Source organism: Leuciscus leuciscus (genome assembly GCF_965113295.1).
Source record: "Leuciscus leuciscus genome assembly, chromosome: 5".
NCBI classification, from domain to species: Eukaryota; Metazoa; Chordata; class Actinopteri; order Cypriniformes; family Leuciscidae; genus Leuciscus; species Leuciscus leuciscus.
Window position 1 is genome coordinate 54,017,743 of NC_138729.1, and position 15,941 is coordinate 54,033,683.

Here is a 15,941-nt window from a genome sequence, read left to right on the forward strand (position 1 = left end):
CTCACTACCCAGTAGCAGAGATACCGGCCCTCAGGCTGGACCTCGATCTGGACCGCTTTCCACCAGCCCCGAGAACAGCCCAAGAAGCACGACTTGCAGAAGCACGAGCACAAATTGAACTGGCAGAGGCAGCCCAAAGAGCAGCGCAGGCAGAGGCAGATGCAAGAGCAGCGCGAGGGGGGGCAGAGGCCGCAGAGCGAGTGGCACACAGACTAACAGCGCAGTTTCATGCACAATTACGGGCGTTTGAGTGCAACGCTGGGGCACGCTACTCACGCTGAAGAGGACAGAAAGGAGAAGAAAGAACCCCTCACAATGGTGGTTATGCAACAACGACGACCTAAACAACCCAACAAACCTGCATCTTCCTGCTTAAACCTGCTAACCGAAAAGGACAGAGAGGAAGAGCTGCTGGAGCTGGAAAATGGAACTGTTATGTTTGTGCCACAAATGCCCACTCGCTCCGAGACTGTACAAAATGTAGAGTGTGCAAGAAGGACGGACACTGGAGCAGCGCGTGTCCCACCATGAAGTCGGATTGAACCGAGGGGGCTGGAGAGCGGGACGGAAAGAGTCTGGCTTTGGGGAGCCAATCTTTGGCTGCAGCAAAGGGAAGTGAAAATATCTTTACTAACACACACACACACACGACGCACACGCAAACACATACACTGATCTTCTTTCTGCTATCTGCAATGAAAAAAACTGCTTGCAAATCTTTTTGTGTGTCTGATGATACTTTGAGCAAAGCTGTGACTGATGATTTGAGCAGTGCTGTGTGTGATGAGCGTGTGAAACTATACAAAAGCACAGGGTTTTCTGAAATGCCTATTTATCCTTTACGAGTTAAAGGGGTAGTTATTGACTTTTTAGTAGATTCTGGTGCAAGCCTGAGCACATTACGACCATGTGATTTACCATGTGTTCCAATTTTAACCGGGAAAGTGTTTGAGAGCACTTCGGCCTCTGGCCATTTGATTTCTGACCGGTTAACAGAGCCGTTAGAGTGCGAAACAGAGGGGGGACGCTTTTTCAAACATGCATTTGTGTGGTCTCCCGGTTGTCCCGCACCTCTGATGGCTCGTGATTTAATGTGTAAATTAAATTTGTCCCTCTGTGCTGATTCCTATGGAATTAGCATTGAGGAGACACCACAAATTACTTGTTCCAAATTCGAGCCGAGATGGGCTTATGAATGGCAGGTAACAGATGTTGATTGGGCAGAGAAAATTTTGAAATTGGCAAAGGCTCGAACAAACCCAGTCAACACAGAGTTTATGACAAATGATAAAATGCATTGTACATCACATGTCGTAACAGAGCGAGATTCAGATTTTGAAAAGATGTGGTTTAATTCTGTGGAGAATGAAAGTGTGAAGTTTGACCAGATTTTCTGGACAGAAAGTGTGTGTGCGCATTGGCTGCAGTGTTGACAGAGTCAGAAAGCTTGTTATCTTATGTCAGAGAACACCGCCTGCCACTTATCTGTCTCCAAGGCCATAAGCCAACAGTGGAGAGATGTGGGCCTTTTTGTGAGAGAGTGTCTATCGGCCACAGACTGGGTGAGAGTTGACACACACACAGCAGAGAGTCAGAGTATGGGGGCATTTAAATCAAAATGTGACTTTGAGGTGGGGGTTCAGAGAAATGTGACTGCTATTGGGAAAAATGTGACAGGACAGGGAGAGGGGGATATTTCTGCCTCAGAAATTGATATTTCTTTGGCACAAATATCACCAAACTTGTGGGCAAAAAACAAATATGATGTGGGGCTGATAAAAGGTTGTGAGCCAGTTATAATCAAACCAAAATCTGATTTCAGACCATATAGGGCACAATATCCACTGAAACGTGAAGCAATAGAGGGTATAAAACCGGTGTTTGACGCTCTATTGAAAGAGGGTATAAAACCGGTGTTTGACGCTCTATTGAAAGAGGGTGTAATTAGGCCTTGTGATGGTTCACAAGTTAGAACCGAAATTAACCGAACTCGTATCTTATGTTGATGACCTTTTGATCTGTTCAGAAGGTGAGTCTATTTGCAGGGCTGACACTGTGACTCTCCTGACGCATCTTGAAAGGGAGGGAAACAAGGTCAGCCTTTCAAAGCTGCAGTTTGTGAAACAGGAAGTGACCTTCCTGGGCCATGTTATCAAACAAAACAGCAAAACATTGTCACAGAAAAGGGTGCAGGGCGTAAAAGAAGCCCCAAAGCCTGTAACAAAAAACAGTTGCTGTCATTTTTGGGGATGTGTGCTTACTGTCGTACATTTATTCCCAATTATGCCATTTTAGAACAGCCTTTACGACCCCTGACAACAGGGAAAGGGTTGAAGTCATGTGACAGACTTGTTTGGACAAGTGAAGCTGAGACAGCATTTGATAACATGAAAGCACGATGAGATATCTCGATTGTTAGGCCTTCTGGTTGTAGACCATCCATTGTGCAGATGGTTGATGAAAAGCATGACCTTATGACTTCTGTTCTCCTGTAGACGCATGGTGACCGATGAGAAGGTAGCCTATTTTCAACAAAACTCGACCCCGTGGCAGCGGGATTGCCACACTGTCTCCAGGCGGTGGTGGTAGCTGAACTGGCCCTCAATGGCCTCAAGAGAGTTTGTAGGCTATGCTGATCTGACTTTAGGGGTCTCACATTTGGTGTCTTTGATTTTGCAGGAGCAGAGAACGTCACATTTGTCTACAGCTCGATTGAGGTATCATAAAATTTTATTTGACATGCCAAATGTCACTGTTAAAAGGTGTGCACACCGCGTCCAGATTTGTTGGACGTTCCGCTTGATAATTGTGACAACATCCTGTTTGTGGATGGATCTGCGTCGAAGAATCCACAAACAGGACAGAATAACGTAGGTTATGCGGTGACGACTGAATTTGAAACTGTAAAATCCGGCAAATTACCATGTCATTACTCTGCACAGGCAGCTGAATTAGTCGCTTTGACTGAAGCATGTAAACTGATGACTGATAAGTGTGTAACGATTTACACAGACTCGCGTTATGCTTTTGGGGTCACGCATGACTTTGGTGCTCTGTGGAAGCACAGAAAATTAAGTCGGACGGACGACCAATACTGAACGCTAGGTTAGTATCTGACCTTTTGGAGGCCATTATGCTGCCAGACAAGATTGCAATTTGTAAATGCGCAGCGCATATTAATGATAAAAGTTTCGTATCAACAGGCAACGCCAGAGCTGATATGGCTGCGAAGGCAGCGGCAACAAACCAGACTGAAGCTGATACCAGTGGCGCCACCTGCGTACAAGTTGACAATAATCTTAACAATGACATTTCTCCTTGTTTACAGAGCATGCAGTCTTTTTCCACAGGAGCTGAGAAAAACAAATGGAAGACGGCAGGCTGCAGCCTTGTTGATGATGTATGGAGATCTGTTGGTGGACAGCCATGTCTGCCTAGTCATTTTTTTTCTTTTTTTTCTTGCATTACGCTAAATTAATGCATGGGTGGGACCATGCATTAAAAGAGGGGATGATTATGCAAATGAGGGAATTGTGGTTTACCAAAGGTTTCACAATATTTACTGAGAATTTTTGTAAAAGATGTGTGATTTGCACCGCATATAACATTGCACGGGGCATTAAAACACCACTGGCAAGTCAGCCAGCCCCAGACGGGCCATTTGAATATTTAATGATTGATTTCATTGAACTAACCCCGTGTGGAAAACAGAAATATGTTTGGTAGTCGTGGATATGTGGTCACGATGGAACACACTGTGCCTAACACGCTGCCAGCGGGGGCGCTGTTGAGCGTGAAAACCAGACGGTAAAGAACAAATTGGCAAAATGCTGTGAAGAAACAGGGCTCTCGTGGGTGAAAGCACTCCCCACTGTGTTAATGTACATAAGAATGAGAAAGAGAGTCAAAACAAATTTGAGCCCATTTGAAATCCTCTTTGGTAGACCACCGTTCATGGGTATAACAGGGGAAAGAAGGAGGCTTCCATCGACAGATGTGTGTGAGAGTGAAATGTTGAATTACTGCAAAGAGATGTCGTGTTTGTTATCTAACATTTCTGTGCAGGTGAAAGAAGCTCTCTCTAAGAGCAAGGTAGCAGAGACGTTCCTGCACAAAATCAGACCAGGTGATTACGTGGTGATTCGAGACCTCAGGAGAAAGAGCTGGAGGGCGAAACGGTGGCTAGGACCGTTCCAAGTCTTGCTGATCACGCATACGGCGGTGAAGGTCGGCGAGCGAGCCACGTGGGTGAATGCCAATCACTGCAGGAGAGTTCCACCCATATCAGGAGAGCAACAGGAGGAGGAACCCCGACGACGAACAACAACAACGGCGAAACCTCTCGTGCTGCCAGGGCCACCCGAGATCGAACGGGCCTCTGGAGAGGAGCTGGCCTGGATGAGAGACGAGGGGACAAGCAAAGGTCAGACCGAGACAATTGAAAACTGGGTGGTCAGACTGCAGAATTAAAACCAACCACGAAGAAATCAACTTCAAGTGTCCATTCGATAAACCGTATCAAAGTTCACCGGTGGCAGTTTGGGTTTGTGGTAATATCATATCACCGTTTGGAAAAAGGACTGGTCAGGGTGCTGTTATCCAGCTTTAATGAATGTGGGAACTTCTGTGTATCTGCCAAACAAGGTGGTTGGAGTTAACAAAGAAAAATGTTTAGTGAAAACCCCTTAGAATATGTTGAATGATTTTCTGTGCAGTTTTATGAAAATTTATGTGCTGCCAATGATAATGATGAAGATTATGATTTGGCTATTGCAATTGAATCCGCCACTGGTGTAAAAGAATACAGAGAACTGCTTATCAGTGGCTGTGTTTACATTCCTGATGGGGACACACTGCTTCATGGGTGTGCAGTAAGTTGGAGCCGTTTGCAAGCTCAATGATCAAACTATAGGGAAGGTTTGCAAGCTCAATGATCAAACTATAGGCAAAGAGAGTGTTTTAATTATGGTCAGCAGGGCCATTTAGCCGTAATTGTAAATGGACACTCAGGGAAAAAAGTGATAATGTGAAAGTGACGTGTATTAATGTGGGTTTGAAAGTAGAACAGTAATTAAATGACGATATTAAAGTTTTCGTCTGAGAAAGAACTAAGAATGTGAACGCAGTGTTAAAGAAAGTGAAAAGAACGTACGAGTAAGTGAGGTAGAAAAGAAAGTTAAAGGAAAGTTAATAGATGGAAGTCGTAAGAAGATTGGAGGATGCAGAAGGAACTAGCATGTAGGGAAAGATGAGAAGAAATATAGTGAAATGTATGTTATGAAAATAAAATTTCTGATAGAATTTATGGAACTATTTATGTCAAGTTAAGTGGCATAAAGATGAGGAATGAACAAAGGCAGAATGGGGAAGAATTGTATTTTAGTGGTAATGTAATGTCTAACTTCCCTGATGTGGGCAAAAGACAAATATAAAATTATGTTTATTTGAAAATAGATGTAAATTCTGGCAAAGATGCCTTACTGCTGGGCTAGAGTTAAAAGTTTAAGTGGTAGATAAAGTTTGATTTTAGAAGTTTATGAGAGTACAGTGTGCCAGTCCTAAATGCCTCAGAGTCTCTCTCATCCAATATCAGCTAAAAGCTGTTAACTGAGCCTGTGCGATTTAGGGATTGAGAGATGAGTAATATGATATTTTGTTTTTTTGTGAAACAGCAGAGATAAGTGGGACTGACAAAATATTGATAACATTAAGTTGAATCTGCAGACTAACCACTTGATAGAGGAATACTGTTTCAACACAGTTTTAATGAAATTGATGGCATATAGTACACATTTTTATACTTTGTGAAGAGTCCTGAAACAAACAGTGAAAAGAGGAGAGCAAACGCTGTAAGCAGCTGTGCTCTGAAGCTTTGACTTCAAAGAAATGTGGAGTTTGTAAAATGTTGGGGGTATCATGTTGTTTTAATATTCCTGATTATAGTGACAACATAACCAATATCATCGAGCACATGAGAAAAGCTGTGAAAGAGCCGCCTAAAGCTACTGATAGTGAGTGGGTGGGGTGGCTGATGTCTGCATGGTCAAGGGTGGTTTTATAGAATAATTCAAACTGTCTTGCCAATTGTGGGTATGGGATTATTAATTCTGTTTTGTTTACCATGCATTATGAAGTGCCTTTCCAGCTCAGTGCAGAGATTGATCAGGGCAGGGACGGTTAGCAAGGTGACGTCAGTCCAAGCAGTGAAACTGACTCTGTACCCAATAACTGATGGAGAGCAATGTGATGATTATGACAGCGATGACATGTATGCAGATATGAGTTAAATGTGTTTTCCTATCTACTTTATCTGTGTTTTTATAGCATGTTTTGTTTTCCTACTAAATATTAATCCAACTTTTTCTTGTTTATACTGAAATGACTGAGGGTCCGACCTATAGTGTTGGGGATGCAATGACAGAGCTCGTTCGTCTAGCCCGGTTCCAGAATAAACCTTTATCTGCTTGCTGTAAAATTAAGGGTCTATCCCTGGAAAAATAGCCTGAGCTTATTTCATTTTAATCTTTTTTTTCAAACTAGTTTTAATTCTAATGGTTTTGCCTAATAGTTTTAATTCTAATGTTTTTGCCTAATAGTTTTAATTCTAATGTTTTGCCTAATAGTTTTAATTTTAATCTTTTTGCCTACTAAGTTTAAGGGTATGATCAGTGATATGAAATTCAGACATGAAGAGTATAACTGTGAATCAATTCTGATCTTGAAATGAAATGATGTAATGATGTTTGATCAAGAAATTAGAAGACAAGGATGAATTTTCCTTTAATACGTTTATCAGAGAATGATAAAGAGGAGGAATTTGTTGTGGAAAATCCAGCGTTTCTTATAATCATTCGTTTCCAAACTGTTTAATCATATGTTTCTGTGAGGTTTTCTAGCAGCTGAAGGAGGACAGGGAAGCGAGGGCCAATTTAGGTCGTAGATGAAGGCCTTTGGGTGTCTCAGGGACATAGAACAGTGTGACCTGTACCAGGGGGGTAGAAACCAGTCCGAACCAGCAGAAGATAGGGGGTATCTTTCTGGAAATTTACAAGAAACCTGGAAGGAGGAGTTTTTGCCAAGAAACTGTATAAAATGTCTATGTTTTATTATGTCTAATGGGTATTCTATTTCAAAGCTGGGTGGCTGCGGCTTTTGTGAAAAGAATCCTCATTGAAATAAACCTTTTCTCTTTATTACAGTTTTGTCTCTTGAAAGTTTTCTTACACCTCTGATGCTGTTTGATATTAACTTCTGAAAATTGCCATTACATCATGTCTAACTAACTATCCCATTGCAATGTATTGTGTACCTTTTAAACGCATGTGTTCCAAATATGCCCAATGTTCCTCTAATCAATTACCTTATTTAAATTGATATTTTTGTTCTAGTGAGATCATGACATAACCGGCAGGTACTCATGTTATCTATGAAAGGCGTCTGTCTCCCTGGAGCTCAGATATCAGATAGATAAGGGAGCCCCAAAATTGGTAATAGTTGAAATTAGATCCATTTATCAATGTGCACACTAAAAAACTTTAGGGATGGTGATCATAGGTACATTGATGGTTGCTTGTTAATGTCAGTTTGTTAATTTACCTCTTTTGCAACCAGTATGTATTTATTCTTATCAATTTGCTGTTTAAGTGCTTGTCTCTTATAGCAGTGTTTCTCAGCTGAAGTCGTCTAGAACAACATCCTAGAATGCACTTAAATGGAGCATAAGATTTTCGGCCTTTGTTATGAAGCACTTACTGTGTGGAGACAAGAAAATTGAGTATCTTTTTTATGCCTTTCTTCATCTGTCTGGTTGTTTCAGTGTCCCAGTGCTGACTTCTTTCCAGCACCAGCCACACCAGCTAGTTTTGGACTTTACTGAGATCTGGAGTCGGCCAGAGGACACCGAAACAACCTGATCCCAGCCAACTTCTATTTTCAGTAATATGTGAAACTAATCTTCTGTGCAATAACTCTTAATGGCATTACTAATGCTGCATTATTATTCTCCAGGTAAACTGGAAAACGTGGGGCTGTATGTGCTGCTATTCTCCGTTCTTGATGGAAGGCTACTTGACTTGTCGGTGGATGATGAAGTCTTAAACCATAATTCCAAGTTTTTCAATTCTCATTTGACCATAAATTGTGTAAAATGAGGTACAGCTTTGAGTTGTTGTGAGCAATTTTCCAATATTCCTGTTACTCCTACACACATTTGTAACACAGCCTGTCTTTAAATCATTGTGTAGAGATGTTTAACCTGCAAAAGGACAAAGACAGGGCTTTTCCCATTCCTCACATCACCCACTGCTCTTTTTCAGCTCTCTGGCAGATCCAGAGTCCCAAAGTTGACTTCCAGCTGTAGCTGTGCTCAGCTCATCTGGAACTGACTGACCTGGATTCAACCAGAGGACACCAACCTCTACACAATGACCTCTACACCCCTAGTTAAATTAGGTAGGCGGAACTGGTTGAACTAATTTGAAGTTTTTCTGCACCTCTCCTACGTCTGTGTTTACAGCTCTCTGTCAGTTCTGCAGTCCCAAAGCTGAATCCCCTCTCCGCTCCTCTGGACATAATGACACATCCAGTTTCCTAACTTCACCTTCTTCCAGACCCCACACCAAAAACTTTGAGGCCAGGGGTTTGCTTATTCCTGATGCCTGGATATATAATTATCCTCGATGTTATTTTAACAAAAAAAATGTATTTGCATAAAGCTCAACTTTTACATGTACAAAACTTGTCCTCAGGTCAGCTGGGCATGTTAGAGCTGCTGGATGTGCGGTTATCCTGTAGCTTAATGATTCCAGCTTGAGGCTTATTCAGGTGAATGCTGAAAAACTCCAAGCTATTTTAGTTTAGTCACCTGTATGAAAAAAATTTATAAAAATAAAATGCTTGGCTATGTGGAGAGCACTTCAGTAAAATAACTTTGGTCACTGTCTCAAGTCTTTGTCCTCTCATCAGCTTCTCTGTGTATGGTTCTCTTTGTCCAGCCTGCAAAAGATAAGACCCCATTAATATCATTACAATATTCAGAATTTGTCTTTTTCACAAATCCTGACTTTTTCACAAACATTTTATTGTTATTGTTATTATTTATTTTTAATTATTATTATTATTATTATTATTAAATGTTTAACTCATCTGTCAGAGTCTGCCATATCGTGGCAGGGTTAGTTTCTGTTAAACTTTGCTTGTCTTGCCCCTTTAAACTTTAAGCCTATACCTTATGTCCCCTTAATGTTCTTGGTTTCAATCTGTGCCCCTTCACTCTAGACAAATTAGCAGCAGGGTAATTTCAATTTAATTCATTGATTTGTTTTATTTCCAGTGAGACCCTGACATGTCAGTAACCTTCTGGAAAATCAACAGCTGCCCAGATGAGAAGTCCTTCCAGGTTTGAAGACAAACCTGTGATCCTTGATATGTTTAAATTTGCTTCTTCTCTTTACTTGTTCAAACCATATTCCCCAGAAACCTTTATGGTGAAATTTCCCACACTTCAGTGCAGCTTGTGATCAACCAATGCAAGGCTAGAGCGTAGCATCAATTGCCTGCAAGTGTCTGTCCACTGCTATTTGAGGTCAGATATCAGATATGTAGGGGCACCCCGAATTTGTGCGGTGTGCACACAAAAGAGCTTTAGGGATGGTTGATCATTGGTGTGTATTTATCAGGATTAATTGTATTGTTTAAGTGCTGTGCTTTGTTTTAGTTGACCGTGCTTGACTGTTCTATTTGATCACTCGTGCACCTAAATGAGCATTAGCACTGATGCTTAAGTTTCCACCTGTCCTCTGAAGAACCCTGTGTGTGTGTGTGTGTGTGTGTGGAGATGGTCTAAAGAAGGATGCAGATAAGAGGATTTGGAGGAGTTCTTTTTTTTTTTGTCCACCTGTGTACTATTGATGTCCTGTTAACCTACATGTTGTATTTCACCTCTTCAATGTTTTACAGCTGTCTGACAGTTCCAGATTCTCACAAATGACTTGATTGTAGCCAATAGCCATACTGGCTCATCTTGGAATTGACTGAGGTGTGACACTTCTTGGAAATTCTCTTCTGTGCAATCATTCTTTTGAATTTTATACTAATTCCAACTGAAATGTGATGTATCTTCCTCTAGGTGAGCTGGGTGTGTGGTTGTTCTCTCTTCAGAATGGAAGTCCACATGTTGACCCTACTGTCCACGTTAAGGCTCATGGTACAGAATCCCAAGCTCTTCTAACCTTGTTTGCCATATTAGTGGCAGTTGTTACATCAGCTCACAGCTGTGTTTTAGTTACACAACGATGAGAATGTTCTTATTACTCTAGACATTTAATAGTTCCTTTTTAATACAGGCTAACCTGTGAAACATTGTGCATATTGGTTTTATGGTGACTGCCAGCATTTTTAGTAATGGTTTTTGTATTATGCTTTGTGTTATTATGCCAGTTACATCTGTTCCTTTTTATTTTTGCAAATAGGACCCTTTCATTTTGTCCCTGTCCTCTTTGCATTCATCTCTTACCTTTTTTTTTGTATTTGCTTTTTTCCCCTTTATATCATTGTCTTTTGTCCTACTTATGGTTGACAGTCACATTTAGTTGTTTTTCAATGCATATATTTTTTTAAAGCAGCTTTTTCCCTTTGTCCTTCAAGTTTTTTTTTCTTCTGTTCTTCTGTATAATGCCTTTTATTGTCTTTGTAGCACAGGAGCACTTTTATTATTATTATTATTATTTCACGATATTGTATGCTTGTATTGTAAAGCTTTGTATGAAAACCTGTGTTTTTTGGTCAACCTATTGTGTCCATGGCAAGCTATTGTGTCCACCTGCCTCTTGTTGACTCACTCATTTAGTCCTTGTATATATACTCTTAGTTCCTTGTCCATTTTTAAAGTTCGTAGTTCTGTTCCTGCGTGTTAATCCCCTAAGTGTTTTTTTTTTTTTATTTACAAAGTTTTACTTTTACAACTAGATGGTGTTCAAACTCATCCTTGCTCCAACTGCCATGACCGAAGAATGTAACTCCAAACATGGTTGGATTGAGCTCCTTTATTGGCAAACCTTTGCACCTTTGGCTTCCAGCTCACCAGCTCCGCCTAGGTGTTTCTCCCTTGGTTTCTTGCCAAGCCTTGGACCTAACCTCACTCTGTCGCCGTATTAGCTCCACCATGGCCCTTCATCCCTCAAGCTGCATCAGGCTCCGTCATCCCTCTGGCTGCACCTTGGTTAGTTATCACCCTGGTTGCGTTACAGACTTACAATCCTACGGCTATTCCTTGTCCCTCCACTCCTTTGACTCCACTGCCCTATACTTCTGCCTCTGCCCTCCAGTGCAGTGGTCTTGCCTTGTGTCTTGGGCTCTGCCTTGGTCTCAACCTTTAATGGCTCTACCTGCGTTGGTTGTCCCTCTGGTTCTGCTTGGCCCGTTCACCAAAGGTCCACCTATCCTTCTATTGACTGTGCTGTGGCCCTGCATCCTGGTGATCCTGCTGGGGCTTCCTGCCATGTACTCCCTAGGTACTCCTTCTCTTATCTCCTCTGTGGTGGTTCCCTCTGTCAGCACCTGCCTTGGTTACGCCTCTCTCCAGCTCCGAATCTTTGAGCCACCACCCCCACTCATCATCTTTTGCCTCTTTAATCATACCACTTATCTTTGTGGTGCTTCTATTATGTAGTTTTGTGTTCCTGTTTAACTGGATTTAACCCTAACCCTTAATGCAACTTTTCTGTCTTTTTTGTATAGATATTAATGTTTTGTATTTCTGCTGTTGACTCACTTGTAAAGTTTTAAATTCTCTCTTTTTGAGGGGTAGAGTCCCAGGGGGTAGAGTCCCAGGGGGTAGAGTCCCAGGGGGTAGAGTCCCAGGGGGTAGAGTCCCAGGGGGTAGAGTCCCAGGGGGTAGAGTCCCAGGGGGTAGAGTCCCAGGGGGTAGAGTCCCAGGGGGTAGAGTCCCAGGGGGTAGAGTCCCAGGGGGTAGAGTCCCAGGGGGTAGAGTCCCAGGGGGTAGAGTCCCAGGGGGTAGAGTCCCAGGGGGTAGAGTCCCAGGGGGTAGAGTCCCAGGGGGTAGAGTCCCAGGGGGTAGAGTCCCAGGGGGTAGAGTCCCAGGGGGTAGAGTCCCAGGGGGTAGAGTCCCAGGGGGTAGAGTCCCAGGGGGTAGAGTCCCAGGGGGTAGAGTCCCAGGGGGTAGAGTCCCAGGGGGTAGAGTCCCAGGGGGTAGAGTCCCAGGGGGTAGAGTCCCAGGGGGTAGAGTCCCAGGGGGTAGAGTCCCAGGGGGTAGAGTCCCAGGGGGTAGAGTCCCAGGGGGTAGAGTCCCAGGGGGTAGAGTCCCAGGGGGTAGAGTCCCAGGGGGTAGAGTCCCAGGGGGTAGAGTCCCAGGGGGTAGAGTCCCAGGGGGTAGAGTCCCAGGGGGTAGAGTCCCAGGGGGTAGAGTCCCAGGGGGTAGAGTCCCAGGGGGTAGAGTCCCAGGGGGTAGAGTCCCAGGGGGTAGAGTCCCAGGGGGTAGAGTCCCAGGGGGTAGAGTCCCAGGGGGTAGAGTCCCAGGGGGTAGAGTCCCAGGGGGTAGAGTCCCAGGGGGTAGAGTCCCAGGGGGTAGAGTCCCAGGGGGTAGAGTCCCAGGGGGTAGAGTCCCAGGGGGTAGAGTCCCAGGGGGTAGAGTCCCAGGGGGTAGAGTCCCAGGGGGTAGAGTCCCAGGGGGTAGAGTCCCAGGGGGTAGAGTCCCAGGGGGTAGAGTCCCAGGGGGTAGAGTCCCAGGGGGTAGAGTCCCAGGGGGTAGAGTCCCAGGGGGTAGAGTCCCAGGGGGTAGAGTCCCAGGGGGTAGAGTCCCAGGGGGTAGAGTCCCAGGGGGTAGAGTCCCAGGGGGTAGAGTCCCAGGGGGTAGAGTCCCAGGGGGTAGAGTCCCAGGGGGTAGAGTCCCAGGGGGTAGAGTCCCAGGGGGTAGAGTCCCAGGGGGTAGAGTCCCAGGGGGTAGAGTCCCAGGGGGTAGAGTCCCAGGGGGTAGAGTCCCAGGGGGTAGAGTCCCAGGGGGTAGAGTCCCAGGGGGTAGAGTCCCAGGGGGTAGAGTCCCAGGGGGTAGAGTCCCAGGGGGTAGAGTCCCAGGGGGTAGAGTCCCAGGGGGTAGAGTCCCAGGGGGTAGAGTCCCAGGGGGTAGAGTCCCAGGGGGTAGAGTCCCAGGGGGTAGAGTCCCAGGGGGTAGAGTCCCAGGGGGTAGAGTCCCAGGGGGTAGAGTCCCAGGGGGTAGAGTCCCAGGGGGTAGAGTCCCAGGGGGTAGAGTCCCAGGGGGTAGAGTCCCAGGGGGTAGAGTCCCAGGGGGTAGAGTCCCAGGGGGTAGAGTCCCAGGGGGTAGAGTCCCAGGGGGTAGAGTCCCAGGGGGTAGAGTCCCAGGGGGTAGAGTCCCAGGGGGTAGAGTCCCAGGGGGTAGAGTCCCAGGGGGTAGAGTCCCAGGGGGTAGAGTCCCAGGGGGTAGAGTCCCAGGGGGTAGAGTCCCAGGGGGTAGAGTCCCAGGGGGTAGAGTCCCAGGGGGTAGAGTCCCAGGGGGTAGAGTCCCAGGGGGTAGAGTCCCAGGGGGTAGAGTCCCAGGGGGTAGAGTCCCAGGGGGTAGAGTCCCAGGGGGTAGAGTCCCAGGGGGTAGAGTCCCAGGGGGTAGAGTCCCAGGGGGTAGAGTCCCAGGGGGTAGAGTCCCAGGGGGTAGAGTCCCAGGGGGTAGAGTCCCAGGGGGTAGAGTCCCAGGGGGTAGAGTCCCAGGGGGTAGAGTCCCAGGGGGTAGAGTCCCAGGGGGTAGAGTCCCAGGGGGTAGAGTCCCAGGGGGTAGAGTCCCAGGGGGTAGAGTCCCAGGGGGTAGAGTCCCAGGGGGTAGAGTCCCAGGGGGTAGAGTCCCAGGGGGTAGAGTCCCAGGGGGTAGAGTCCCAGGGGGTAGAGTCCCAGGGGGTAGAGTCCCAGGGGGTAGAGTCCCAGGGGGTAGAGTCCCAGGGGGTAGAGTCCCAGGGGGTAGAGTCCCAGGGGGTAGAGTCCCAGGGGGTAGAGTCCCAGGGGGTAGAGTCCCAGGGGGTAGAGTCCCAGGGGGTAGAGTCCCAGGGGGTAGAGTCCCAGGGGGTAGAGTCCCAGGGGGTAGAGTCCCAGGGGGTAGAGTCCCAGGGGGTAGAGTCCCAGGGGGTAGAGTCCCAGGGGGTAGAGTCCCAGGGGGTAGAGTCCCAGGGGGTAGAGTCCCAGGGGGTAGAGTCCCAGGGGGTAGAGTCCCAGGGGGTAGAGTCCCAGGGGGTAGAGTCCCAGGGGGTAGAGTCCCAGGGGGTAGAGTCCCAGGGGGTAGAGTCCCAGGGGGTAGAGTCCCAGGGGGTAGAGTCCCAGGGGGTAGAGTCCCAGGGGGTAGAGTCCCAGGGGGTAGAGTCCCAGGGGGTAGAGTCCCAGGGGGTAGAGTCCCAGGGGGTAGAGTCCCAGGGGGTAGAGTCCCAGGGGGTAGAGTCCCAGGGGGTAGAGTCCCAGGGGGTAGAGTCCCAGGGGGTAGAGTCCCAGGGGGTAGAGTCCCAGGGGGTAGAGTCCCAGGGGGTAGAGTCCCAGGGGGTAGAGTCCCAGGGGGTAGAGTCCCAGGGGGTAGAGTCCCAGGGGGTAGAGTCCCAGGGGGTAGAGTCCCAGGGGGTAGAGTCCCAGGGGGTAGAGTCCCAGGGGGTAGAGTCCCAGGGGGTAGAGTCCCAGGGGGTAGAGTCCCAGGGGGTAGAGTCCCAGGGGGTAGAGTCCCAGGGGGTAGAGTCCCAGGGGGTAGAGTCCCAGGGGGTAGAGTCCCAGGGGGTAGAGTCCCAGGGGGTAGAGTCCCAGGGGGTAGAGTCCCAGGGGGTAGAGTCCCAGGGGGTAGAGTCCCAGGGGGTAGAGTCCCAGGGGGTAGAGTCCCAGGGGGTAGAGTCCCAGGGGGTAGAGTCCCAGGGGGTAGAGTCCCAGGGGGTAGAGTCCCAGGGGGTAGAGTCCCAGGGGGTAGAGTCCCAGGGGGTAGAGTCCCAGGGGGTAGAGTCCCAGGGGGTAGAGTCCCAGGGGGTAGAGTCCCAGGGGGTAGAGTCCCAGGGGGTAGAGTCCCAGGGGGTAGAGTCCCAGGGGGTAGAGTCCCAGGGGGTAGAGTCCCAGGGGGTAGAGTCCCAGGGGGTAGAGTCCCAGGGGGTAGAGTCCCAGGGGGTAGAGTCCCAGGGGGTAGAGTCCCAGGGGGTAGAGTCCCAGGGGGTAGAGTCCCAGGGGGTAGAGTCCCAGGGGGTAGAGTCCCAGGGGGTAGAGTCCCAGGGGGTAGAGTCCCAGGGGGTAGAGTCCCAGGGGGTAGAGTCCCAGGGGGTAGAGTCCCAGGGGGTAGAGTCCCAGGGGGTAGAGTCCCAGGGGGTAGAGTCCCAGGGGGTAGAGTCCCAGGGGGTAGAGTCCCAGGGGGTAGAGTCCCAGGGGGTAGAGTCCCAGGGGGTAGAGTCCCAGGGGGTAGAGTCCCAGGGGGTAGAGTCCCAGGGGGTAGAGTCCCAGGGGGTAGAGTCCCAGGGGGTAGAGTCCCAGGGGGTAGAGTCCCAGGGGGTAGAGTCCCAGGGGGTAGAGTCCCAGGGGGTAGAGTCCCAGGGGGTAGAGTCCCAGGGGGTAGAGTCCCAGGGGGTAGAGTCCCAGGGGGTAGAGTCCCAGGGGGTAGAGTCCCAGGGGGTAGAGTCCCAGGGGGTAGAGTCCCAGGGGGTAGAGTCCCAGGGGGTAGAGTCCCAGGGGGTAGAGTCCCAGGGGGTAGAGTCCCAGGGGGTAGAGTCCCAGGGGGTAGAGTCCCAGGGGGTAGAGTCCCAGGGGGTAGAGTCCCAGGGGGTAGAGTCCCAGGGGGTAGAGTCCCAGGGGGTAGAGTCCCAGGGGGTAGAGTCCCAGGGGGTAGAGTCCCAGGGGGTAGAGTCCCAGGGGGTAGAGTCCCAGGGGGTAGAGTCCCAGGGGGTAGAGTCCCAGGGGGTAGAGTCCCAGGG

General features: G+C 48.0%; 1 long non-coding RNA gene across 3 annotated transcripts; it reads left to right on the plus strand.

Annotated features, from left to right (window-relative positions):
* Positions 1-8,020: 8,020 nt before the first annotated feature.
* LOC309499283 lies at positions 8,021-10,369 on the plus strand. Of its 3 annotated transcripts, none has more exons than XR_014206199.1 (4): positions 8,021-8,451; positions 9,332-9,397; positions 9,958-10,036; positions 10,127-10,369. It is a non-coding gene; the product is annotated as an uncharacterized lncRNA (long non-coding RNA). The 3 variants fall into 3 exon arrangements; XR_014206200.1 differs by having other exon boundaries at positions 8,067-8,151; positions 8,316-8,451; positions 9,332-10,036; XR_014206198.1 differs by having other exon boundaries at positions 9,332-10,036.
* Positions 10,370-15,941: the final 5,572 nt, after the last annotated feature.